General features: G+C 47.0%; 2 long non-coding RNA genes across 6 annotated transcripts in view; one reads left to right on the top strand and one right to left on the bottom strand.

Moving 5' to 3' along the window:
• The window catches only part of LOC148007698 (uncharacterized), a 48,460-nt gene extending 31,831 nt beyond the window's left edge, over window positions 1-16,629 (bottom strand). For both annotated transcript variants that reach the window (XR_015646847.1, XR_015646846.1), the window contains exons 1-3: window positions 16,156-16,629; window positions 7,828-8,132; window positions 5,988-6,061 (exon numbers count right to left, since the gene is read on the bottom strand). This is a non-coding gene — a long non-coding RNA (uncharacterized LOC148007698). The remainder of the gene's footprint in view (window positions 1-5,987; window positions 6,062-7,827; window positions 8,133-16,155) is intronic.
• Window positions 2,000-6,698, top strand: LOC102548601 (uncharacterized). Of its 4 annotated transcripts, none has more exons than XR_015646852.1 (4): window positions 2,000-2,168; window positions 4,288-4,490; window positions 6,113-6,217; window positions 6,432-6,698. It is a non-coding gene; the product is annotated as an uncharacterized LOC102548601 (long non-coding RNA). The 4 variants fall into 4 exon arrangements; XR_015646850.1 differs by having other exon boundaries at window positions 2,037-2,168; window positions 3,892-4,490; XR_015646851.1 differs by lacking the exon at window positions 2,000-2,168 and adding an exon at window positions 3,214-3,351.
• Window positions 16,630-26,675: the final 10,046 nt, after the last annotated feature.

The raw sequence follows: 26,675 nt of genomic DNA, 5'->3' as shown, positions 1-26,675 counted from the left end.
GGAGTTCCTAACCATTTTACAACAATGTAATCTTTGGGAGACTTGGGACAGCCATTTCTAAGAAGGGTCTGAGCTGACCCCTGCATAGAAAGGAACTGTAGGGGCTGGCTGACACTCCACAAGAAAGGCCCTAGACCCTGAATATTGGGAACATCAGGCTCCCATTCCCAGAAGCCACTAAACGGTGCCCTGGGGCTCTTGGAAGTCCAGCAGGGTTTCCTTGTTCCAGGTTCTTCTTTACCTAAATCCATTGACTGTTAGAACCCATTACTTGCAGAAGACCTAAACCAGGCCTGCCTGTTTTAGCAGAACCTCTTTTGCTGAGGCTAGTCTGAATATGAAGACCTAGGGAAAAAGCAAGAATTTGTTCTACAGTGAGTAACAGGAGAAACCTGATGCTGGCTTTTCACCTGAGAAGGTGACTTTCTTTTCCAGGTTTTCATTATGTCCTGGGTCCTGTGACTTGAGCTCCAACATTCCTTACATCAATGGTTGATGGTTGATTACAGGACGGTTGTAGGACTTGCAGAATGACCCTATCTGACTTGTAGGAGTTCCTAGCAATCTTACCGTCATAATGCTATCTCTGGTCCCTATCTTCCAGAACCCCTCACTCATTGTACATTGGCTGGGCACCTGACAAAGCTCACTCAATCCTATGCTGCCAAGCCCCATTATCTACCCTGTCCCCTCCCCTACCTAAGTTCTAGCCATACAACCAGCCACCACAGCCTATCACTGCCACTCTTCCCTGGAGGGCCTCAAAGGAGTCCCGCCTTGCCCTCCTCACCCAGCTGGCCCGCTGGGGACTGGTCTCCAGGGACCAGTCCACTATGTACCTGTGGACAACCTTTCCCTGTGCCATTTTTGCAGTTCAGATGTGCAGGAAGCTTGCTCTGCCTGCTTTCGGCAGCTCCCCAGGGCTGAGCAGCCTGCATAGCCCAAAACTAGTGTTCCGCAATTGCTGGTTGAACTGAAACCCACTGTGGTTGCTGTTCTTTCTTCTTGTTCCCACACTTAGCTCCCTCCTAGTCTTAAGTAACGAACCATATTAGCCTTAGCCAGGAAACTGAAGAGCCAGTCCAGAGGCAGGGGGAGGAGCCAGCCCTGGTCTGGTCATCCATCTGATCAGCACCAAGGCTTTCCAGTGGCCCTCCCTTACACATTTCTTGTGTTTCCTTCTGTGGACTCTTACCAAGACACGGGTATAACTTACTTAGCTTCAAATCTAGAGGAAAGACTCTGACTGGAGCAACTAGAGGAGGGTATTTTGGCACTGAGAGGGAAGGTGCAAAAGAAGGACAAGGAGATCTGGTGCTGGGAACATGGGTTTCACATGCACAAGTCCACATATACACACATACACACTGAGATAACACACTCCCACACAGAGAGAGAGTGTCTAGTGTGTCCATCCAGGGGCTCCTCTGACCTCCAACAAATACCGCCTCTCTGTCCTAGACTGAGCTCTGGGGTGGGAATCATGGGAAGAGATGTTTCTGGATATCCTGAGTATGAAATGCAGGAAGGGAATGTGAAATAGAATGGAAAATGAACATCGGCAAACAGGGACAGCCACCCTGCTATAGATAACTGACTGTGAAGATTTCAGGCTTATTCTCCTAATAAGAAGTTTACCCGGTAGTGTCTAACTCCTCTGCCTTCTCCCGTGCCCTCCTCAGGCCCTGAGCCAGACAGAATGGCAAAGAGGCTACTAAGGACTGACACAGAGGCAGAGGGGGAAGCAACTTGTGGGGTAAGTCACTCTTGATCTTCAAGACTGCTGGGCACAAGAGAGTGGGAGAGCCAGAAGATGCTAATCCCGTTCTCCATCTGCTCTACAAGGGCTTCCATGGCCCAGGTAGCCGGGGCTGCAAGAACACAGAGGCCACCTCTGGTTATCAGGCCCCTGCGCTTGCAATAATTCCACTTCAGCTGTCTTAGCACATCTCTAGGCCTTCCTTGTGATGCAATCGTTACAAGAGCCTGCTCCACCCTCAAGGAGTGAGAAGATACTTGTGCCGGGAGAGCAGTATACTCTCTAGCTGGCCATGGCGAGGGTCACAGGTCTCCCCAAGCTCTGAGGAAAGGTGAAAGAGCAGAGAGCAGAGCTCCCAGACACTATGTGTCATCATGTCTGTGAGCAGAATGCTGATATGTTACTAAAGGTAAGCAAAGCAGGGACTAACAGGAAACAGAAGAGTCTTGGACCTGGAGATGCTGTCAGGGCAACCCGTTGGGTTAACAGCACCATGAGGTACATAGGAACACCCGTGCCCCCAAGGGAGGAGTGTGCTCACTTCTGTGTGAGGCCAGCTCTCACAGAAGTGCTCTGGTGGACCTCAACGCTGTCGCTGTGTCCTTGTAGGATCAAGCAGAGTGCTGTCTTTTTTTTTTTTTTTTTTTTATATATGAGTACACTGTAGCTGCCTTCAGACACACCAGAAGAGGGCATCAGATATCATTACAGATGGTTGTGAGCCACCATGTGGTTGCTGGGATTTGAACTCAGGACCTCTGGAAGAGCAGTCGGTGCTCTTAACCACTGAGCCATCTCTCCAGCCCCAGAGTGCTGTCTTACTCTGTTGTTTGCTCCCACCCTCGAGTGACTTCCTGAAATCACTGGCTGATCACCTGCCACCTGCCAGGGACTTCCCAGGTGACCCCAGGAATAGAGACAGAGAGTCAGTTCTGGCTGTGGGGTGGGAATAAGGAAGCTAAGAAGTGAAACTGGAACAGGCTGACTTCCAGGAAGCTAGGACATTGTGACACATTAGCTGCGCGGCTGGAGAAGGGGTGTTGGCCCCATGGGCCTTCCCATTTGAAATGCCTGTGCCTGCAGTAGGTGATAACATTGCCATGGACCCTGTGCAGTGCCAGCATTAGCCTTCAGTGGGGTCCTAATCTTATTAGAACACTCCCTGGCCAGTCTTCGCCTTCTCCAGATGCTCCTGGGAAATCCTGGAGTTCCACATAGCTGTGTCAGTCTGTGGGCTCAGTCAAAGCCCAAGGAGTATGAGGGCTAGCTAGTGAGGAATAGTGCCCTGCCCAGGTCTCACTGAGAGACGCTTTCTTCAGTTGTGCTGAGAAATGAAACTTTGCCTAACCCCATGAAACCACAAGAAGAGAAAAACATGCAAGGCCACTACACTGCAGCTGGGCTCTGGGGCTCCGCCTCCCTCTTATTGTCAGGCAGGTGGGGCTGGCAGGTTTGTGCTAAACGCAAGAGAAAGGTTTATCAGGGTGGCATCTGTTCCAAGTTCCCCGAAGACCCACCTCTGTCAAGAACAGTAGTGTTTACTTAGGGGCCGTGGGATACGGGCTCTTTGTCATTCTGTTCTGATCTCTGAGGTAAACTTAGCTGGGCTGAACTGAACACTCTGTGGCACCCTACCTGACCCAGAGCTGGGGACAGATAAGAGCAGGGTTCCTTCACTGCACATCTTCAAGGGGCTCTCTAAGTATCAGGGACCACACTGCCGCTGCCGAGTGGCTCCCAGCTGCCACAGCAGACATGCCAAGGCAGGCTGGTGGGGGTGTTACTATGAAAGGGGCACTAGAGGCTTCAGGGGTCTAGAAAAAGCTGTTTGTTTTGCTGTAGGAGTGTATGTTTTAAGCCAGGTGTTTGGGGGTTGAGACAGAGACAGGGGATGGTTACAGAGTGGAACAGAAAATTCATTATCCTTTATGCTGGGTGCACAGGGATCTCCCAAACACTAAATTACTAACCAAAGGCCCAAACACACAGGTACAAACAGACACAGATACAATACAGACACACAGATAAATGGACACATGGATACATGCATAAACTCACACAGTCTCTCTCTCTCTCTCTCTCTTTCTCTTTCTCTCTCTCTCTCACACACACACACACATATATGCACATAGACATACACACAGACACCAACACTCACTCACACACATACACACGCACTCACTCTCTGACATACACGCATGCACACATGGACATAGACATACACATAGACACCATAGACACAAACACACACTCTCTCTCTCTCTCTCTCTCTCTCTCTCTCTCTCTCACACACACACACACACACACACACACACACACACACACACACACACACACACGCCAGCCTGTCCTCCCAGACCTCCGCCTATGCCTAATTTCACAAGCTATCCCTCTGCCTATTCCGTCATTATGTCCTATCCATAGAACCATTTGAATCTCTGACATATCCTTGAGGATGGTGGCTCTGAGATTCCTGACCTGGGCATCCATATTGTTACCCTCCTCCCATTCTCTTTGCTACCTGCTAGAAAGCTAGAGACTCTGAAGACCTAGCTGCCAGCTGTACTACTGGCTTAGGCAAGTGATGCCCATGCCAGGAGAAGCTCAAGATGCCTGCCCTCTGGCTGATAAGCCCTGAGGGCAAGATGCTCCTGAGGGCTGAGCCATTACTGAAAAAGTTGTCTCACGGCAAGTAAAGGCTAAAGAAGAAAGCGATGGTAAGAGTGTCAAGGTAAGGGCATGTATGTCCCTGGGAGCTCCTTCCTGTGTGCAAAGGCATGAGATAGTTCACCTACAATAAGCAGGCACACCTGGTCACCTTCAGGACTGTGGCCTTTACTAGGAAAGCCTTAATCAGTTGTTCTCAACATGTGGGTCGAGATTCCTTTGGGTCAAATGACCCTCTTACAGGAGTCATCTAAAACCCTCAAACAAACAAAAAGTATATATTTACATTATGACTCATGGCAGTAGCAAAATTAATTATAAAGTAACAAAAAATATGGTTTTATGGTTGAGGGTCAGCACGACAGGAGGAACTGTATTAAAGGATTGCAGCATTAGAACGGTTAAGGAGTACTGGTCTAAAGGAGAGAAGAGCATAGACAGGGATTGGTCAACCCTCACTGAGACATGTCCAGTGACAACAAGGCTGAGGTGTCAATGTTGGTCTCTAGTCTCTGGACAGCAGTGAAAGGTTCTGTAATAAGCAGACCAGGGGGAAGGGAACTGAGCAAGAACTGAGGAAGAAGAAGCTTCCCAGGCCAGGGAAAGATGAAGTGCAATAAAAATGGGTTGCCCCATGGTGAGGCCCTGGGGTGGACTCTATCCTTGTCATCTCCGACGCCACACATCAGCTGGGCATACTCATGGGGTACAGCAGGTTGTTTCCTTACATGATACAATATATGCTGAGCAAATCAGAGCATGACCACCACTTCAGACATTCACAACAACCCAGACACACAGCTAGCCTGGGTATTCATGGCCAAGGCATGCATACGGTGGACTACTCTCCAGCCATAGTAAAGAATAAGGTCCTGCCACTTATTAACATGGAGGTCATTATGATAAATACAGTCAGCCTGACACAGAGATGCAAATACCACACACACTCACTCCGACGCAGACCATTAAAAAGGCAATCTCAAAGAAACAGATTATGGAATGTTGACTGTCTGTCAGAAGCTGGGAAGGGAGGGTAAGTAACAAAATGGTGTTAGATAAGAGAAATAAGTTCTGGCGTCCTGTGCCACAGAAGGAGGATGTGACCAGTAACATTGCCAACCTGATATAATCTGGTCATCTAGCGGATAGGCCTTTTAGCACGCCTGAGAGGGGTTATCTTGATTGCATTGGCTGAGATGGGTCCACCGTGGGTGGCACGATTCCCTAGCTGGGATCCTGGATTGATAATTGAAGAAAGGAATGCATACATTCATCACTCTCTGGTCTCAACTGTGGATGTGATATGACCAGCTGCTTCAAGTTCCTGCCACCTTGATTTTACTACCATTATAAAGACTGTACCTGTGATGGTTTATGTATGCTAGGCCCAGGGAATGGCACTATTAGAGGGTGCAACCCTGTTGGAGAAGGTGTGTCATTGTGTGTGTGGACTTAAGACCTCATCCTAGCTACCCAGAAGTTAGTCTTCCACTAGCAGTCTTCAGATGAAAATACAGAACTCTTGGGCTGGAGAGATGGCTCAGTGGTTAAGAGTACTCACTGCTCGTCCAGAGGTCCTGAGTTCAATTCCCAGCCACCATCTGTAATGGAATCCTATGCCCTCTTCTGGTGTGTCTGAAGGCAATGACATACAGAGAATAAACAAATAAATCTTTTTTTAAAAAGGAAAGAAAGAAAATGTAGAACTCTCAGCTCTACCTGCACTGTATCTGCCTGGATGCTGCCCTGCTCCCTCCCAACTTGATGATGGTGGACTGAACCTCTGTACCTGTAAGCCAGCCCCAATGAAATGTTACAACACTTGCCTTGGACACAGTGGCTGTTCACAGCGGTAAAACCTAACTGAGACAGCACCCTTAAACTGTGAGCTAGAATAAACCCACAGGTTGCTTTTGTCAGAATATTTTATCACCAGCAGTGAGAAGAAAAAAAACCACTCAGACAGATGCTGCAATTCACAACCAAGTATCCTGTATTTCTTCAGTCTGTTGACAGGAAGCTGTGGCAGAGGCTGGAGCTAAGCACTCATCCTTCCAGGCCTCTCCCCACCACAGGAACAAGGGAAGAACCGGAGCCACAGGCCTGAAGGTTCACATTTCAAAGAGAAGCTTCCAAGGCCACATGGAGATGTAGGAGCTGGTGAGGGGTGCACATCCTCAGCTGAGAAGGTGCAAATTTGGACAGCAGCTGTTTCACAAGGGGTGACTTGAACCCCACCTGCCTAGAACCAGTAAACTGTGGCAATGTTGAACTTCCTTTGGTGAATACTTACAGTCTGTGTTATCCTTGGGATGTGGCCTTGAACTGTGAATAGTTATAGTAATTTTGTTTTCCCTTTTTTTTTTTTTTCTGAGACAGGGGTTCTCTCTGTAGTTCTGCCTGTCCTGGAATTGACTTTGTAGACCAGACTGGCCTCAGGTTCACAGAAATGTACCTGCCTCTGTCTCTGCCTCCTGAGTGCTGGGATCAAAGGCATGTCCCAGCACACCCAGCTTTTTGGTTTTTAAACATGGGACAGTTAAGAAGCAGATAAATTCTTTTTCACTAAGAAGCCTAGGTTAAAGCCTTGTTGAGGGAAAAGCTGAGAGAATCCCAAATGTTTTGGTACGGAGACCTGTTACTCCTGTTGCTATTGTAACCTAGAGGCTCCTGGCTCCAAGGATGCTGCCTGGTTACTAGTCATCCTCTGGCCACCACTGTCCCCACGTGGTACAAATGCACAGGAGCCCATGGTATTCAGAGGAGAGCAAAGAACATTACCCAGTCACAAGTCACATATATCAGACACTTGACCAACCACTACAGCCCAGATCCTTGACAGTAGGTCACACGTTGAGGAAATACCACATTTACCCTTTATAAGCATGTCTACTCTCTTGGCTCCCTGGACTCATAGACCCTCCTGTCTATGCCCTGACTGTCCTGAGGCTGCCATACAGTAAGAAAGACCATGATGGCCGCATGGAAGGACAATGAGGAGGACTACACATGCACCAGACAGGCAAAGGAAGGCTTTCTAGACCTTCCCACCCAATCCCACCTGCCAAGCACACAGTAACAGTTGCCATGCCAGCCAACACATGTGATCTGTGGTCTGTAGGATCTCAAGACACAATAGGCTGCATAGCAACACGCGTGTGACATATGTAAGTTCTGTCAGTTCTGTCCTCTAAGCCCCAGGGAATATGGGGAAGATGGCCTATTATCTTCTAAAAAGACTGTCGTTGATAAGACATCATTAGGCTACACTGTGGTTTTGGTACTTGGGGATTTTTGTCAGAAACAAGCTGTTAGGAAGAAGGGTGAGCTGGGAAAGGAGTGTGTAATGGCTAATTGTGGTTATCGGTTTGACTGGATCTGGGAACAACTAAGAGACGCACCTCTGGGTAGGTCTTCAAGGGTGTTTCCTGGGCCCATTGGCTGAGACAGAAAAGCCCTTTCCTCAGAGTGGTAGAAGCCACCATCAGCTGCCCAGACATGGAGAGGTGAGAGATTCATCTCATGTGCCTGCCTTGCGCCTTGCTGGCAAGTGCATCCTTCGGTTGGTGTCTCTGCTGCCACCATCCTTAGCTGTTGCTCAGCCCAGCCTCCTGGACCTTCCAACACGAACTGAAGATCAGATCTCCAGGAATCCTCCACACTTTCAGTGCCAGCTTGGGATCATTGAAGTTTGCAGCCCTGGGGACTGAGCAGGTCACAGTTTTCAGTCTGTTCAGTGTGCAGACAGCCGTTGCTAGACTACCCAGCATGTATCCTGTAAGACAATCTGAAGCATTTCCTTTGTAGTCTATGCTCACTCACTCAGTTCTGCTCCCCTACATAACCCTGACTGTCACAGAATCGATGGGATAAGAAGGGGATTCCCATGAACCTAGGGGAGAGAATCCAAGCAAGCAACCATAGCCAGTCAACATTCAGTACAGCTAGGTTGAAAACTCCAGTTGTTGTTTTCTTGGGTTTTTGGTGGTGGTGGTGGTGGTGGTGGTGGTGGTGGTGGTGGTGGTGGTGGTGGTGGTGGTGTTGTTTTTCTTTTAATTTACTTATTTTTAGTATGTGTATATGTATGGGTATGTACACATGGGCACACCTATGGAAGGCAGAGGAGGGAACTGAATTCCCTGGAGCTAGAATTACAGGTGTCTGGGACATGAACGCAGTTCCTCTGGGAGAGCAGTATACACTCTGTTAAGCCATTTCTCCAGCCTTGCAACATCCAGTTCTTAATTCTTGGTTATTCTATGGCTTGAGTGTGGCCTCTAAATAATCAGGCATAGGAGCCTTAGTTCCTCTGTGGGGAACGGGTGACTTGGGATGGATCACCGAGGCAGATCTGTCATGGAAATGCATTAGCCATAGTTATGGGGGCTAGATCTCTCTGTCTTGTTCATGCACACTTTATCTTTGGCTTCCACCAGCTTAGGAAGCAGCAGGAGGCCCTCTCCAGCTGTGGCCCTGTGACCTTGAACTTCCCAGCCTTGGAGGCTGTGAACCTAAAATAGTCAGTCTTCTTTCTTTATTTTGTCTCTTGTATCAGACAGTCCTTAGGAAATGGACTCGCAGCTTGGCCAAGGTTAAGAGTCACACTGACGATTTATTGCGGAGGTTGGAGATGAAAATCAGACAGTGGACAGCTGACTAAGGTGGACCATGAGCCAAGCCAGCCTTTCCCTCCAGCCACTAGGCTATGGGACAAATGTAAGCAAGAAGGTTCGAGAAGAAGGGCTAGAGACCTCATCCCCACAGGATTAGACACAAGCCCCCTACCTTGCCTGTGATGATCTCTTCCTTGAATCTAGATTTGGCATTTGCAGTGGTCAAGAGATAACCGACAAACTACACTAAATTACAGGAAAAAAAACCTCTGGACACCCTGCCCACCCTACTCCTGGATCCCTTCGTCTTTGCCAGCTGTGAGAAGTAGAGACCTATAGCCCACATCTCCACTTCCCCAGGCTAGTGTCTGGCACAGAACCAAATACCAGCCCGTTGACCTCCTGGGTTGCAAAGCTTGATTAGGAGGCCCAAATGTAATCCAGGTTGGCTGTGGACAAAGGAACATGAGGCACTCCCTGGGTGGCCTGGCCTTCCAGGGAGGCTCTAGGTGGCCCAAGTTTTCAATCCCAGCTCCAGCCTTCTTGGCTTTGGTTCCAAAGACCACCAGTGCAAAGTGAAATGGACACTATCACTCTGAATGGCCAGTCTAAAAGCGTGAAATGGCATATGTCCCTGGAGGGGACTCGGGAGTGGTAGGTGTAGCCTCAAAGCCTGCGTCAGCGACGCCTCTCCTGAGCCCAGTGGGTGTGGGTTGTAGGGACAGTGGGCTTTCCAAGGCAGGAAGCAGCCGTCGTCAGACGGAAGGAGGGGCAGTGGTTCTTCGCCCTGCGGCAGGTGATCCATTTGGCAGAGGCCTGGCAGGACCAGATGGTAAGAGGCCTGGAAGTCAGGGCTAAATTTGGATTTGGATGGAAAGGTAAATTTTCAGGAGGCCTCTGCAGAAGGCTGCCATTGTTGATTTTAAAAATATGTAAATAACAGAGAGAGAGAGAGAGAGAGAGAGAGAGAGAGAGAGAGAGAGAGAGAGAGAGTTTAAACCATCATGCTAAGGAAAAGGTGGCCTTGCTTCCAGAGCCCTGAGAGCCAGGTGGGTGTGACTGAGCTCCAGGCTTGGGCAGGCTAATCCCTTACATCCTGTTCTCCAAGACTCCTCCCTCCTTGGCCCTGACCGCCACCTCACAAGGGTGGTTTCCACACAAGGCCCCCGGGCATCCAACATGGCCTGCCCCTGCAGGTAGAGGAGCCTGGTGCCATTCGCATACGGACCAGGTGGAGCTGCACCTTGGCCAGGAACCCGCACAGGGGGAGCAGCTGGCCACCCTGCTCGGGGTGAGGAGAGGAAGCTATTTTGGGTCGAAACCCAGGCTGTGTGAAGGCTGTCTACAAAGGAGCTTCTGCCCACAGCCTGGGGAACACCATCTGCCCCGAAGAGCAGGTTGCACACCCCAACACATGGACTTTAAACTCAGGCCCCTTGCAGCTCCATAGAGGTCTGTCTGGGAGCAACCACTCCAACTTTTTCCTCAAGCCTGGCTCAGACCCGGCTGTCATGAGGCCTGAGCAGCTGCAAAAGAGATACAGATGCCTTCCCTTTGTAATCTGCTTCACCTCCCAAAACTGCAAGGGAGGGTGGGAAGTTTAATCTTATCTTATAAATCCAGTCGTCTTGCCTTACAGAAATGGTAAGTGGGGTACTCAAGAGCAGCCGCTATGGGGTACAGGAGATATACTGCTCCCGGGACTGCCTCATGGAGCAGGAATACCAGGCCTGGTTCCACGGGGTATTCTCTCAGAGAGACAATGGGGACCCTGCCATCTCTACACCAAGTCAGTTCAGACTGGCCCAGTCCTGAAGGGCCCAGGATGCTCCCTACGCTCCTGTGCATGGGCACCTAAAGAAATGGAAATGATTGAGGGCCCTCATTGGAGGCCTAGATTCACTACTCACACACTCCCATGAGGTGGTACATCACCCTCAGAATGCATTTCTCCTTCAACCCGGATCCTCTGCCTGAGAACCTGCTTGGGATGAGAGTGATCCGGATTTAGGGTTTGGGAGAGGGATGCTCCTCGTCTCCTTGGTGTCCATCCAGAGTATTAATTTTTGGAATCGGGGAGTGCCTAAGTCCCACCAGCCCTCCTCTCTAGATGGTGGCCCCAGCTGTTATCCAGCTGGCCACTCACTGAGATAATTGCAGCCACCTTGCTCCAGACAGTAATGTGCCGCCACCTGTCAACTACACTATGGCCATGCTGTCATCCTCCCCGTTGCTATGGAAGTCCCCACAGCAGCTTTCCTGTCACCCCTGGCCCTCAAAGGGCAGTCGGGCTGAGCTTCTCAACAACACTTTATCTTTGTCACATTAGGGAATGCAGCAGCCGTCAGCCTGGGTTTGGGCCTCATGCCTCCTTGCTTTTCTCCTCAAGGTCCTGGTCCTGGCATTTCTCAGCATGTAGTCTGGGCTGTCCCTTCCCAGCTACTCCAAGAGTCATCCTAGAACATGGGAGCACTGTTGCCTCAGGTCCCTGCCTGAACATAAAGTTCCACCTCAGGGAGGGGCTGCCTGTATGAATGGCTCTTCCCATACATCCATTCTCGCTCGGTCCCAGGCACACGCTATTGTGTTTCTAGGTGCTGCCTGGACCTGCAAAATCTGCAGCACGAAACTCCTCCCTCCCCTGTGACACTGACTACAACTACTGAGGAATCTGTGGACCATAGGTACACTGGGTGAAGTTGGCCAGTTACGGAGGACATACCCTGATAGCTCTCTCTGCTCATCCAAACTGTCTACTGACATCAGTTTCATGGAGAGGTGGGGATGTGGTTGTCAAGGGCCGGGAGGAAAGCTGGGAAGTTTACTGCTTAACCAGTCTGAGCTTCAGTTTTGCAAGATGAAGACTTCTGTGGTTGGATGTTCTGCTGGCTAGTTTTAGGTCACCTTGACACAAGCAATAGTGATCTGAGTGGAAGGAAGCTCAGTGGAAGAAAATGCCTCCATATGCTCTGGCTTTAGGCAAACCCGTAGGACATTTTCTTAATTAGTGATTGTTGGTAAGGGCCCAGCCTATTGTGGATGGTACCACCCCTGGGCTAGTGGCTCTAGGTTCTATACAAAAGCAGGTTAAGCAAGCCATGGGGAGCTAGCCAGTAAGGAGCACACAGCTCTCTGGCCTCTGCATCAGCTCCTGATTCCAGGTTCCTGCCTTGTTTGAGTTCCTGTCCTGACCTCCACTGGTGATGAACAGTGATGTAAAAGTGTTTGTTGCTTGGGTCATGAAGTTTCATCAGGACAACCAGGACAGATGTGATGTCACACAGCACTACACATCTTCTTAACACCCCAGGCCTAGGTACTTAAAAGCGATTTAAGATAATTTGTTTTATTTTATTTGTTTGTCTTATTTTATTTGTCTGTTTTATTTTAATTTCTCAAGGTGGGGTTTCTCTGCATAGCCCTGGCTGTCCTGGAACTTGTTCTATAGACCAGGCTGGCCTCAAACTCAGAGATCCATCTGCCTCTGCCTCCCAAGTGATAGGATTAAAGGAGTATGCCACCACTACTGGCAGGTTTATGTGTATTTTCTAACAATTAGTCACTAAACACACACACACACACACACACACACACACACACACATCCAAATCAACAAAAACCTTGTCTCTTATACTGGATTTTACATTTCTGCTACAAATGCCTGAGATAAACATGTTAGGGGAGGAGAGATCATTTGGGCTCACAGTTTCAAGGTGCCAGTCCATGGGCAGCTGGCTCCATTGCTGTGGCCTTGCAGGGAGACAGAATTTCACAGCTGCATGGGTGTGCAAAGAGGGATCTCGGTAAAGGTTCAACCTCTGAAACCATATTCCCAATGGCCCACTTATTTCCCTGAGGCTCCACTGCTGGAAGTTTCCATCACTTGTCATTAATGCCATTAGTAGGAACCTATCGGTGACTAACCTGTTTGGTAGGAGCCCTCAGGAACTAGCTGGCAGCCCTCGGTGATTGGCTTCGCCAGCTGAGGAAGAAGTCTGACACATCATGTCTGAACTGCAATGCCTCCCTCAAAGGGTTCTGTACCTCCCCAGCTGGCTACACTGGGGTCCATTCCTCCCTGCCTATGAGTAACATCATACTGAGAGGTCAGAGAGCAGGTTCCGTGAGATCATTATCTCGTTAGACACTAATCCTGCTTGAGACCATTACCTGGTCATCAAGGGGGATGAAATGGTTACTTCTATGGGGCTGCTGTGCTGACAGGAATCCAAGGCTCCCACACCTTCCCAACTGAAGGTCCTGGGTCTCCACTCTTCCCCATCTTCAGACCACAGCAGACAGGAGCTGAGGATTCCACAATACCTATATAGTCTAATCCTCCAAACCAGCCTTTCGCACTCCTTCTACCCAACTACCCCAGCTGCCAAGAATTAGGGCTTCCCTGGACGCTGAGGGGAGACCCTCTCTCTCATATTTGAATTTAATCACTCTTCTCTCTTCTTCATGAGCTGTATTCAGAGAAGACTGTAGTCCCAGCTCTAGAACACTGGAACTCCTCACAGGTCAGGATGCTGCAGTAGCCAGCAGGTCCCCTTCCCCCAAGATCCCTCCTGATAGTGACTGTTTTGTCAGGTTCATGCTATCTAGGACTGGGGGTTGGCCCTGGGTGCTGGCTTCTGTCAAGTAATGCCATGGAAGTTGGGTGTCTTGGAGAACATGCCTGTAAAGAACAAGGAGACGACGGGACCATGCACAAGGAGAGAGGACCAGGAAGTCCCAGCATTCCTCAGGAACATGAGTGTCCAGGACTGAGATCTGCACCAAGGATCTTAGGGGACCACTGGACACAGATGAGGTAGAGTGAGGCTTGCACAAGGGCTTCCCTTGAGAGTGGAATTTAAGAAGAATGGGTAATGCACTGACAGCCTGTTCCTGGCGGTAGGAATGAGCCACTAAGGACAACAGAGCCCTCTCTAGACGCCCATCTATAGCTCAGTCTAGTTCCCACTCACTTCCAAACCGGATACTTTCTCACTGTAAGGCATCATGGACCATGTGAGACTCATAGTCCTCCTCACCTCCCACAGGTCATCACATTGTCTGACAGCAGCTTCTCTAAAAGGCAGGGGAGAGACCTTGCAGACAGGACCAGCTCGGTGGAAGGCCAGTTGGCCGTACACCCTCTCAGATGCAGGCCAAGGCACGGAATGCTTCATGCTTCAACCCTTGTAAATGAAGTTGACAATGCAGGAGAGTCCTTGAGGGCCTCTCTGAGCTCACATCCTCTTATCTCTAATAAAGGCTGTGGCCACCTGTCCCCATTCCAGTGTTTAGGCACCTTGGCTAGGCGGGACTCAGGCTTGGTTCCTGCAGGTTGAATAAAAGGCACCCCACACAAACAAGCCAAAGTCTGGTCACCTAATGAGACGCTTGAGCCCAATAATGTGCGATTTTTTTTCAATAATATACTATTGAAAATAGCCGGACATCATGTCATTCACTTATCATCCCAATACTAAGGAGTCTGAGATGGGAGGATTTAGAGTTTGAGGCTAGCCTGGACTGTGTTAGCTACACCCAGCTTCAAGCCAAGCAAATAGCTTTGCTCCTATATTGTGAGCCGGGTTGTTTGCACCCTTGCTTTCCTTCCTCTTACATCCCGCTTTCTTAGGAATAAACCAAACATCGGCATGGTCCTGCCCGGAGTCTCTCACCTGCTTCCTGCTACCTGGACTCCACCAAACCAGCCAAACCGACTAAAGGGAGCACAGTGCTGCTGGTAACTTGGGAGTGTTCAACTTAAACTCAAAGATTCCTTTGATTTCCCAAACCTGGCCTAGGAGACTGACGGGAACATTACACCAAACACGAGCTTCATTCTGTCCGCACCGGTCTTGGTAGCTCTGTAGAGGCCAGGTTGACACTAACTGTCCTGCCATGGTTTAGATATCCTGTCGGACATAGTTCTTCCTGCAGAGCCAAAGGAGGTTGGATGTCACCTGTCCTCAGCTTCCCAGACTGCGTTTGAAGTTCATTTCCTGTGTTTTGTTTTGTGCTGACAGTTAGAAGTGAACCCTACCCCCAATCCCTGTGCAAGCCTGCGAGCAGGGCTGGGCTTTCCATCTGCCTGGGGCTCAGGGAGTTCCTAGGCGGCCCCTCCCACCCTCATGTCCTACCTCCTGCACAGGGAGCCTGCTCACAAGCCACTGGGGACCCATCTGGCTGCTTGTTTGGGTGAGAGCCCTGCGTTCAGAGGCCCTGCAGGCAGCCCTGGCAGAGGGAAGGCTGTGCCAAGTGGGTGTCAAGCAACAGCTGGGCACACAGTCCACATGCCACACTGCAGGAGGTTCCAGACCTCCCCCTGCGCCCTTGGGGAGCCACCTCCCTAATAATTCCTGCCCTGGTTCCCTGGGGAAGGGTGGGAGAACACAGGATAATTGTCACAGATCATGTGCTGGAGAGAGAGCCACACAGACCTGAGGCTGGGGGAAAGCGAGCGATGAAAACAGCCCTTTGTCTGCAGCCTCCATACACTGGGCTTGTGTTTCTGCTTTATGACAATTGGGTGAAACATTAGACTAGGGCATCAATTATTCAGATTTCACTGTGAGGTCAGAACAGAGCAGCTACGACCTGCCCCTACCCAGAGGGAGTCAGGTCCAAGAGCGAGGCTGAAGAGACTTAGCTAAGCTCCACACCCTCGGGTCCCAGCTGCTCAGCACCCATTAAGTTAGCCTCCTCTACTGGTACCAACCACAGCACTTCTATTGCCTCTCCAGGCATCTGGGGAGCACGGAGCATGCTCCAAGCATCAGTCTGTCAGAAACAGCAGTCTGGAAAATTCCCTGGGGCTCAAGAAGACTGGTGTTCTGATGTCTCTAGGTACACATAAGACACACAGCACATATGCACATGCTCACCCATGTGCACACATGCACATACACCACACATACACACACATGCATTCATACATATATGCACATGCATACACACACACACACACACACACACACACACACACACTGCACGCAGCATTTGTCTCCCTTGTTCTATTTGCTCTGAACTTCCGTCTAATCCTGCCTTGGCCCACACCCCTCAACATCTCATAAAGCATCATTGGGGTGTGGCTGGGTTATATCTCACCCCTTTACTCACCTCTCTCTTGAAATAAAGTATGTGTTTCAAACCATAGGCTTCCCTGGAAACCCTTCGACTTGTCCCTGTGGTCTGTGCAGGCTGAGTCTTCACTGCAACTCCATTCACAAAGTTTCCTGCTCGGCCCCTCCCCCTTTACCTCCCTGTGGCGGGTATTTTTTTCTTTCTTTCTTTTTTGTTTTTAGAAGAATTTCTTTACTTTTCATAGATCTGGGGACTCTGCCCATGTCTCGGTGCGACTAATTTCTCTTTTCATTCCTTCGTGGTCAGACACATTGTTCTTATGGTTTCCAGCCCTCTTCGTTGTCTTGAGACTTCTTTGCTGATCCCTTGTGTGTCTGTCTAGTAAACATGAAAATCAGGTACCTTCTGCATCCTAGGAATGAAACACTGTATCAGTGTCTCCTGGTCAGGCAGACTGCAGAGCTCGGGTCTCCAGGAGCACTGAGAGATGGGGCTGCTCCGAGTCTCTCTAATCTGCGCGATTGTGAGCCTGTGCATTAAAATAGTATCTTCCTCTACTCAGTCCACCATAGCAAAGCTCCGCTTGGTGCTTAAAGAACAGACTATTTCTTACCCATCTCAAGGCTGGGAAGGGTGCTGGCATGGCTGGGTAATGGGTGATGGTGAAGCTCTATTTCCTGGCCGTGGATGTGTCTCCCTAGGTGATCACACAATGCAAACTCCAAGAGGCTCAGAACACACATGGAGACAGGGTGGGGTGGGGTGCGGGGTGGGGGGAGACAGGAGTACTCATGCTTTCGCTGCTTGTAAGAGCACACAAATCTTTCCATCTCAGACTCTGCTCTAGAGACCCACTCAACCTCAGTGACTTGCTCAAGACCCTGGATGTAAACACAGTCACATTTGTGGGTAGAGCTAAACACAAGGATTTTCTGGTAAACACTTCAGTCTGTGCCAGATAGTTTTGGGTTTTGTCGTGCTTGCTTGCTTGCTTGTTCTAGACTGAGTGTCACTAGGGATTGTGCCTGAGAGCATGTCTGTCCTGGAACTTGAGATTTTCCTGCTGTTGCTTCAGAATGCTAGGTGAGCACCATGTCTTACTCTGACCATGTCTTTTTTACAAAGGACACTTTTAGCTGTATGTGAGGGTACAGGCCTTTAATCTCAGCACTCAAGAGGCAGAGGCAGACAGACCTCTGTGAGTTTGAAGCTAGTCTGATCTACATTGTGAATTCCGGGATTATGTCTAGAGTTCCTGTCTCAACAAAACAAACAAATAAACAAACAAGGACACTTTTAATTGCATGTAATTCCCCTCCTTGGGTCCAGTAACGTTTCTCTTTCAGAAGAATACTTTATCCAATATTAATGAAGCAATTCAGACTGCCAAGGTCAGTGCTCCCATGATACATATGTCTGTATACTTTGATGGTTTGCCCCCTGGGAGTTCCATTTAAAACTTATTTATAAATATGATTAGTGGGCAGTACATCGTAGTTAGCATTAAAAAGTACTAGGATGGACTGAGGATGTGGATCAGAAGCAATGCTCGCCTCGCTGGGACTGAACCAGTGCCTGCAATTTGTCTTCTGACTTCCACATGTGCACGGTAGCACACCATCCCCCCAAACCACCACCCAACCCACAGAGATCCACCTGCCCCTGCTTCCTGAGTGTCAGGGTTAAAGGTACATGCAACCACAGTCAGCTGAAAATAAAACGTTGCTTTTTGCTCCCAGCACTTTAAAAATGTACATTTAACTCTTTAATGCCCACGTCGTTTCTGACACACATTATTAGTTGGTTCCCCATATGGAACGTACCATTTCAAGGGAAAAAAGGGTAGGGCTTCAACAGACTTAGAACAGTTTCAGGTTCATACCAAAATTGGAGTAAGGCACCAAGATGTCCAACATGCCCCTCCCAGTCACTGTTAATGTTGTCTCCTGTGCAGAGTCAGTGAAACTGGTACGTCTACTGTTGCAAACGTGTGTGTTAAAAAGAACAAGTGTAAACCTTGGAGAAGCCGGGAAGGAATGTGATCAGAGTACATTGTATGAATTCTTAAAGAATTAATGAACACATTTCTTTAAAGCAGGAAAGGGAGGAGGTAGGGGTCACTACATGCCTAAAGTGCTTGCTATACAAGAGTGAGGACCAGAGTCTGGACCCTTAGTACCCATGAAAATGCCTGGTGGGTGACAGGGCATAGCAGCTCACCTGTAATCCCAGCCTTAGGAGGCAGAGGGATCCCCAGAGCAAGTTGGCCGGCTAGACCAGCCACATGGGCAAGCTCTGGGGTCAAGTGAGACTATGCCTCAACAGGTAAGGTGGAAAGGAATTGAGGAAGATACTGTCATCCTCTGTTCTCTACATGCACACATATGTACCCACACACAGATAAACAGACATGTGCACACACATATTCTCAACACACACACACACACACACACACACACCACAAACACGTAGGGAAACAAGAACCTCAACCCAAAGACAAAATTTCTACTCCAAGAAACTCAAAAAGTAGAGAGAACTCAACATAAATTAAGCAGAGAAAGAAAATAATAGGAACTAGAGGTGAAACAGAGAGTTGAAATCAACACACAAGAAACCAAAAGTTAGCTCTTTTTAAAGGCTGATCAAGAAAGAGGAAGGATCGGCCAAGTATGATGATGGAGAACTGACCTCCACCACCGTGCAAAGGAGAAGATGAACTAACGCAGTGAGTGATGGTGTGGCCCAGACTGGATCGTTCACATGGAGTCGACCGGTTTGGGGAAGATGCAACATTTTGAAATTGGCCCAAGGTGACATAGAGTCTAAATCAGCACACATAAAACCAAGAGACTCGGCCGAAAACCAAGAGCGTTCCCACAAAGAAGCACAGGGGCAGAAGGCTGAGCGCCGCTGAGTCTCCAGAAACATCAAAACCTTTCAGACTCATCCAGGAAAATGATAAAGGTGGAATTCTAGTGGTTCATTCTGTGATGCTGCTGTTGGTCTGATTGGAAACTTAAAGATATCACAAGACAGCTATAGATCAATATAACTTATGGGCGCTGCAGTGACGGCTCAGCAACTAACAGCCTTACTCTTGCAGGGGACAGCAGTTCAGTTCCCAGCACTCTGGTCAAGCAGCTCACAGTTGTAACTCTAGCTCAGGGGGCATCTGACGCCCTCTTCTGGTCTCCACAGGTACACGCACACACAGATACAGAGACACACACACACACACATACACACACACAGATACAGACACACACACACACAGATACACACACACACCACATACACACATACACACACACACAGATACACACACACACCACATACACACATACACACACACAGATACACACACACAGATACACACACCACATACACACATACACACACACAGATACAGACACACACACACAGATACACACACACACCACATACACACATACACACACACAGATTCAGACACACACACACCACATACACAAATAAAAATAAACTTTAAATATCCCTTATGAATATAAATATGGAAAACATTAATGAAATACTAACAAATCAAGGATAGAATGTTTTCTGATTTTTTTTTTCTTTTCTTTTTTTCGGAGCTGGGGACCGAACCCAGGGCCTTGCGCTTGCTAGGCAAGCACTGTACCACTGAGCTAAATCCCCAACCCCGTTTTCTGATTTTTAAAGGCCTTATTTCCTTAACCAGTATCTTGTCATCATATATATATATATATATATATATATATATATATATGTATATATCCTGAACATTCTGAATATTTTTTTTCATATTTATCAAAACTGTTTAATTTGAGGAACTATTGTATGTGGCAACTTCTAAAATTTTGTTTTCAAATTGTTATGTTGCTAAAATGTAGAAACATTGTTGATTTTTACATGGGTGACTTTCATCCTAACACCCCCATAGAGCATACATTTACTTATTTATTTACTTATTTATTTATCTATTTTGTGAAATCGTTTTATCTTAATTAACTCACAAATAAAAACATCACACAGTGAGGTTAAAGGAAGACACTCAAACACACCCCCTGTCTCAAACTCCATGCATCTCTGTGAACTTCTACACAGTAAAAATGGCCTTTCTGAAGACACGGAACTTCACCTAGGAGATCCTTTATTATGATATAATGAGGCCTTTAAAAATCAGAAAACTGGGCTGGAGAGATGGCTCAGTGGTTAAGAGCACTGACTGCTCTTCCAGAGGTCCTAAGTTCAAATCCCATCAGCCACATGGTGGCTCACGACCATCTGTAATGAGATCTGATGCCCTCTTCTGGTGTGTTGAGGACAGCTAAAGTGTACTCACATACATAAAATAAATAAATAAATCTAAAAAAAAGATCCCCAAACCACAGAAAACATACCATGTTCATAGATCAACAGGCACAATATAGTTCATATGTCAGTCTTCCTTAAGCTAATTTGTAGATCCAGCCAATTGCTATCACAGTTCTAGCCATACTTTACTTTGACCCCACCTCTTGTTCTTGAAGAGATAGACAAGAAAATCCCCAAACTCCATATCCAATTACAAAGAGAGTTGTTACCAAAAGAATTTGCAAGAGAAAAAGAAAATTCCCAAGTTCAAACTATGTGTTTTATTAGATGATGATGATGGTGATGATGGTGGTGGTGGTAGTAGTGATGACGATGATGATGGTGGTGATGATGATGATGGTGATGACGATAATGATGATGATGACGATGATGCTCTTGTAGAATGTCTACTTCCTGCACATGAGGATGTCTTAACTTTTTGTTGCAGGATCTGCATGCACAGATATCCGTGTGTACATGTGTAGGGGAAGTGGGTCTCTTTGCCTTGTCCCCGTCTCAGGGTCCGTCCAGTTGTTGACCATTAAGTGTGCTACTGGCCATAGGTTTCTTTTCTGCCAGCATATATCCATTGTACACTGTGATGGATTTATGAAATATTTTCACACTCATGTGTCATGAGCTTTAGTCATACTCATCCTCTACCCGTGCTTCCCACTCCTGTCCCCGCTGTACTCCATCCCCCCCTCATCCCCTGGGTGGTCTTTCAGGTCCTATAGACAAGATTTATGTATCTAGAATCCACAAATGAGATAAAACCTGTGACATTTGTCTTCCTGAGTCTGATTCATTTTACGTATTATAGATGGATACTTGTGTTTACACTTTACTTTTGTAAAGATGACAATTTTTGTTATTTTCCTCCCCCCATTAGTTTGTCTTTGTTTGCTGTTTTGTTTTGTTTTGTTATACTAGCATTTCACTCTGTAGCCCAGGATAGAAAGGAACTCACATTGCAGCCCAGGCTGGCCTTGAACTCTTAGTGATGCATGTGCCTCAGCCTTCCTAGTGCTGGGACTGTAGGTGTGAACTTTCTGCCATGCCTGGCTGATTCCGTTCATCTGCGTTTAGCTGAACATTTCTGTAGATGACTAGGCCACGTTTTAAAAGCCTTTCTCTAGACCTCCATTCCCTTCATTTTGTGTACTCTGGGTATATTTTGCTTTCCTTTGTCTGGTAGGGTCGAAGCCTAGATTTTGATGTGAATTTATTTAAAAATTAATAAAACATAGTGCTAAAATTTCTTCTAATTCTTCAGTTGTAAGTCCCACATGTGAATATATTATGTTTTTTATTTCACTTACTTATTTCACTTGCTTCTAGAGGCAGACACACCACTGTAAGTTTAAGGCCATCCTGGGGTTTTTTTGTTTGTTTGTTTTTTCTTTTTATTAATTATTTTATTTACTTATATTTCAAATTACATAGCAAGTTCCAGGCCATCCAAAGTGACTTAGTGAGACTCCATCTCAATAAATATATTATGTTATGTATATGCCACTGAGTGTAGGGCTGAGAGACAGCTAAGGTGGATCGGGTGCTTGTCACCAATCTTGATGACCTCAGTTTACATACAAGCCAACACTCACTCTCTCTCTCTCTCTCTCTCTCTCTCTCTCTCTCTCTCTCTCTCACACACACACACACACACACACACACACACACACACACACACACACACACACACACACACACACACACAGACCCACACAGACACAATAAAATTTTTAAGTGTCTTCATGTCTAATGTCTCTTAAGAATTCCCTCTGTTACATGAACTATTTAAAAGTGCTCACTGGCGCAAGGCCCTGGGTTCGGTCCCCAGCTCTGAAAAAAAGAACCAAAAAAAAAAAAAAAAAAGTGCTCACTGATCCCAGTCATTCTCTGTCATTAATTTCTTGCTTACCTCCATTATTGTCAAACAACTCACTTGGGACTGTTTCATTCTTACTGGTGGCTGAGTTGATGGTGAACGTTCCATGTACACAGGGAAGGATTTGCTCTGCTGCTGTCGGAGGGAGTGTTAGCTGATCCCATTGGTAGGGGAGGAGGGTGGCTCTTCTCTAGCCTCCCAATCTTCTGGTTACTGCTGTGCTGACCATTATGGGAAGAAAGTTGGCACTGAAGATTATGGCTGTGCGTTTACTCATTTCTTCTTGCAGCTTCCTGAGTTCTGTTTCCATTGAGGCTCTGTTTTCCAGTAGATTCACATTAGGCTCCTGGGTCTCAGAAAATTTTCTATCTCATCACTGCCATGAGCTCTGCTTCTCTCAGCCAGGCTCTCTGACTTATTTGCTGATATATCATTTTTATCCTTCTGTCTATATAATTGTATGTATATAGCTATATACTCTGGGCTTCTTATAGACAACATAGAATTGGTTTTTTAAAATTCCACTTTCATTTCTTTTGTTTTGTGTTTTTAAGCCACTTACATTTAATGCAGTTTTAAATATTTAACTCAGTTTATTTTTAGTTTGCTCTCCATTGTTTGAGTTGTTACAATAGTTTTCACGTTCTAACTTGACTTAATTGCTGGGATTTGGTCCATGGTATCACTGCACTGCTGTCTGTTTGTTTTTATGTGCTACACTATAAGTTACATGCACATACACTTTCTTAACTGTTTGAATGATCTTTGTTCCACATCAAGGGGCAGCTTAAGATCCTAAGGGCAGATACTTCTTCATTTTACTCCTTCTTTTATTTCATAATTGCTAAAAGTATTGCATACTTTGAAAATCCCTTTACAAACTTAAAGAGTCACACAGCTTTTAAAGAATAAAGCAGGTCCTGTTGTGCCCTGTAATCCCAGCACGTAGGAAGCTGAGGCACATGGATTGCTCTAAGTTAGAGGCCAGCCTGTGTCATATAGCAAGTCCCTGCCTCAAACAAACGAAGTGTCTTTGGGTTACACTTACCCAAACATTTACCTTTCTTATTCTGAATTTTTAAGCGTGAATCTGGTATCATTTCCTCCCATGTAAAAAATGCCATTGGAAAAAATTTTAAGACCAGGTCTATCAACAATGAATCTGTGTCCTGATTACAATGTCTTCTTATCATCTTAATTTTCAGTCTCCAACAGTGATACCTGTGTCCTTTTGGAGTAGTTTCAGATTGGGATTTTTCTTGTTAGTCAAGCACAGGGTGCTTAAGGCTCTGGTGTAGGCATGTTGAATACAATGTTTGTCTCCTTCAGATTTGGAAAGAATGATTCTTAAATTTTTCATTACATTTTATTTATTCATTGTCTATTTGGCATGTATGCACATCCACATGTGCCCACACACATGTGGATGACAGCTTTCAGGAATTGACTCTCTCCTTCCACCATGTAGGAATCAAACCCAGGTCACCAGGCTTGTTGTAGGTGCCTCCACCTGATGAACCATCCTACCAGACCCAATATTTTGGTTCGACAGGCAACTCGCCCATTAGGCTCAGAGGAGAAGTTTGGACCATCGGTGGGCTATGGTTCCAACGTGAATTTAGTTTCAAAGATTTTTTTTTCTTTTTTTCGGAGCTGGGGACCGAACCCAGGGCCTTGCGCTTGCTAGGCAAGCGCTCTACCACTGAGCTAAATCCCCAACCCCCAGTTTCAAAGATTTTTACAGTGTTGTTCAGGTCTATGGTGGCTAAGCTTTCTCTGTGGCTCTGTCTGTGTCCTGAGTGTGGGTCTAATCTTCAGCTCAGTTCACAAAGCCTATCGAGTCTGTTTGGAGACACCTCTTTGCACAAGCATCTCAGATTTGCACACAACCAACCAGGTGTGGTGGTGGATGATGCTGTGAGTCTAGCCCTTGGGACTCGGAGGTGAGAGGATCAGAAGTTCAAGGTCATCCTCAGTTACAGGGTGAATTCAAGGCCAAAGTGGGATACATGAGACCCTATATATAATAGTAATAGTAATAATAATAGTAATAATAGTAATAGTAGTAGCAGCAGCAGTAGAGAAATTGAGAACTATGCCCCTCCTCCCATCCTAAATGCTTCTGAATAAAGACAAGGTTTATTGCCTGCTATACGTCCCATCACCATTACTGCTACCACATAGCAGTTCCAATCCCACCATTAAGGCCAGTTTGTGGGCAGACACAGGAAAAGATTCGACAACAAAATCCACCCCACAGTCTAATATCATGGCTCTTCTGGACAGAATGAAGATTCCTGTTCACTGGTCTCATCCACTGCCATTGTTTTGCCCACTACCATCATGGCTGGGCAAGGGATGGCAGGAAAGTAACCGACTCCTCACCTGTGACTCAGAAGGTCATTCCTACTCCATAAGAAGACTGGCTTCTCGTGGGCTCGTTCTGCCGGCATTCACTGAGCCTGTCTAGGATTTGGAGCAGCCTCTGGGGCCAGACTGTTGATCAGTGGAGTGCTTTGAATGGGAATGTCTTCCATAGGCTCAGATATCTGAACACTTTGTCTGCAGTGGATGGTGTTGTCTACATGGGGAGGCTTAGAGGTACAGCCTTGCCAGAGGAGGTAGTCACTTGGAGCAGGCTTTGAGAGTTGAAAGACTCACACCGCCTCCAGTTGGCTCCCTCTGCTTTGTGCTCATGGTTGAGATGTGAGCTCTTGGCTTCCCGTTCCTACCACCAAGCCTCCAGGTCAGGATGGATTCTTACCCCTCTGGGACCATAAATCCAACCTAGTGCTTTCTCCTATAAGTTGCCTTGGTCATGGCTTTTTATTCCAGCAACAGAAAGTAACAACTACAAATACCAAAGGAAAACAAAGTACGAAGGGCACTCCAATTAAATGGTTTCATGACTGTATTTATCTACTGTTGCTTCAACAGAATCCCTGGGACTGGGAAGTACACAGAGAAAGAAAACTTACTTAGCCCACTGTGGTGGTTGGAATGAGAATGGCCCCCACAGACTCATGTGTTTGAATGCTTGGTCCATAGGAAGTGGCACTATTAGGAGGTGTGGCCGTATTGGAGTGGATTTGTCCTTGCTAGAGGAAGTGTGTCACCGTCGGGGGTGGGCTTTGAGGTCTCCTATGCTCAAGCTATGCCCAGTGTGACACACAGTCTTCTTCAGATGCTTTCGGATCAAGATGTAGAACTCCTAGCTCCTTCTCTAGCACCAGGTCTGCCTGCACGCTGCCATGCTCACCTTTGCGATGATAATGGACTGAATCTCTGAAACTGTAAGCCAGCTCCGATCAAATGTTTTCTTTATGAGAGTTGTGATGGTTGTGGTGTCTGTTCACAGCAATAAAACTCTAAGACACCCACAATTTTTATTATTTTTTTTCAATTACATTTATTTGTTTGTTTGTTTTGCATGTATGTCCCTGTGTGCCTGTATGCCTAGGCATGAGTATGCCTTGGTGCAGGAGTGAAGGTCAAAGGACAATTTACTGGAGTCAGTTTTCTCCTTTTACCAGTGTCCCAGGGATGTATGTAACTCAGGTTGTCAATCTGGCCTGCTGGTGCCTTTAACCAATAAAATGTCACTGACCTGTAGTCTACAGCTTTAGAGACTGAAATCTCAAGATTCGGTAGTTTGTTCAGGTCAGCCTCTGAGCACAGCAGGCACTCTTAGCACAACCACAAAGCACATGAAGGAGCACACAGGGAGGGGAGATCACATTTTGAGACAGGAAGCCAGGCATCGAGGAAGGGCTGGTCTTCTACTCTTACAAACACTCTGTCTAGGGAACTAGCTAAGATTCTAAGAAGTGTCTCTTGGTGACTTAATGACTTCTGCTAGGTACTACCCTTTAAGGGGATCTACCTATTACCACACATTACCACACAAAAGCCCAAATTTCCAACACTCTCTACAGCCACGTGTTGGAAAACGAACCATACATCTAACAAACCACACATCTAATCCACAGTACATAACTGCCTCAGTGGAGGTGGGCGGCAGGGGGTGGGGTGGGGGGGTGACAGGATGGAACAGGTCCATTCAGGTCAGGAACTTCCATCCCCGAAGATTTCCCTAGCTTTGGAGTTTCTGCTTGTTTGTCTTTTTTGTACTTTTGATGTTTCTCCTCCATAATGCTTGTGCTTGTTTAAATTCTTGGATATTAATAGTCCATTTTCTTTAAGTCAGTAATACTATAATCTATCTCATTTGTTATTTCTTTTCTTTTTTTTTTTTCCTTTCTTTTTTTTCCCTGGAGACAGGGTTTCTCCGTGTATCCCTGGCTGTCCTGGAACT

This window comes from Rattus norvegicus, chromosome 1 (assembly GCF_021556685.1).
Source record: "Rattus norvegicus strain SHRSP/BbbUtx chromosome 1, alternate assembly SHRSP_T2T, whole genome shotgun sequence".
NCBI classification, from domain to species: Eukaryota; Metazoa; Chordata; class Mammalia; order Rodentia; family Muridae; genus Rattus; species Rattus norvegicus.
Note: the sequence above shows the minus strand (reverse complement) of the source record. Positions and strands in the feature narration are given on the sequence as shown.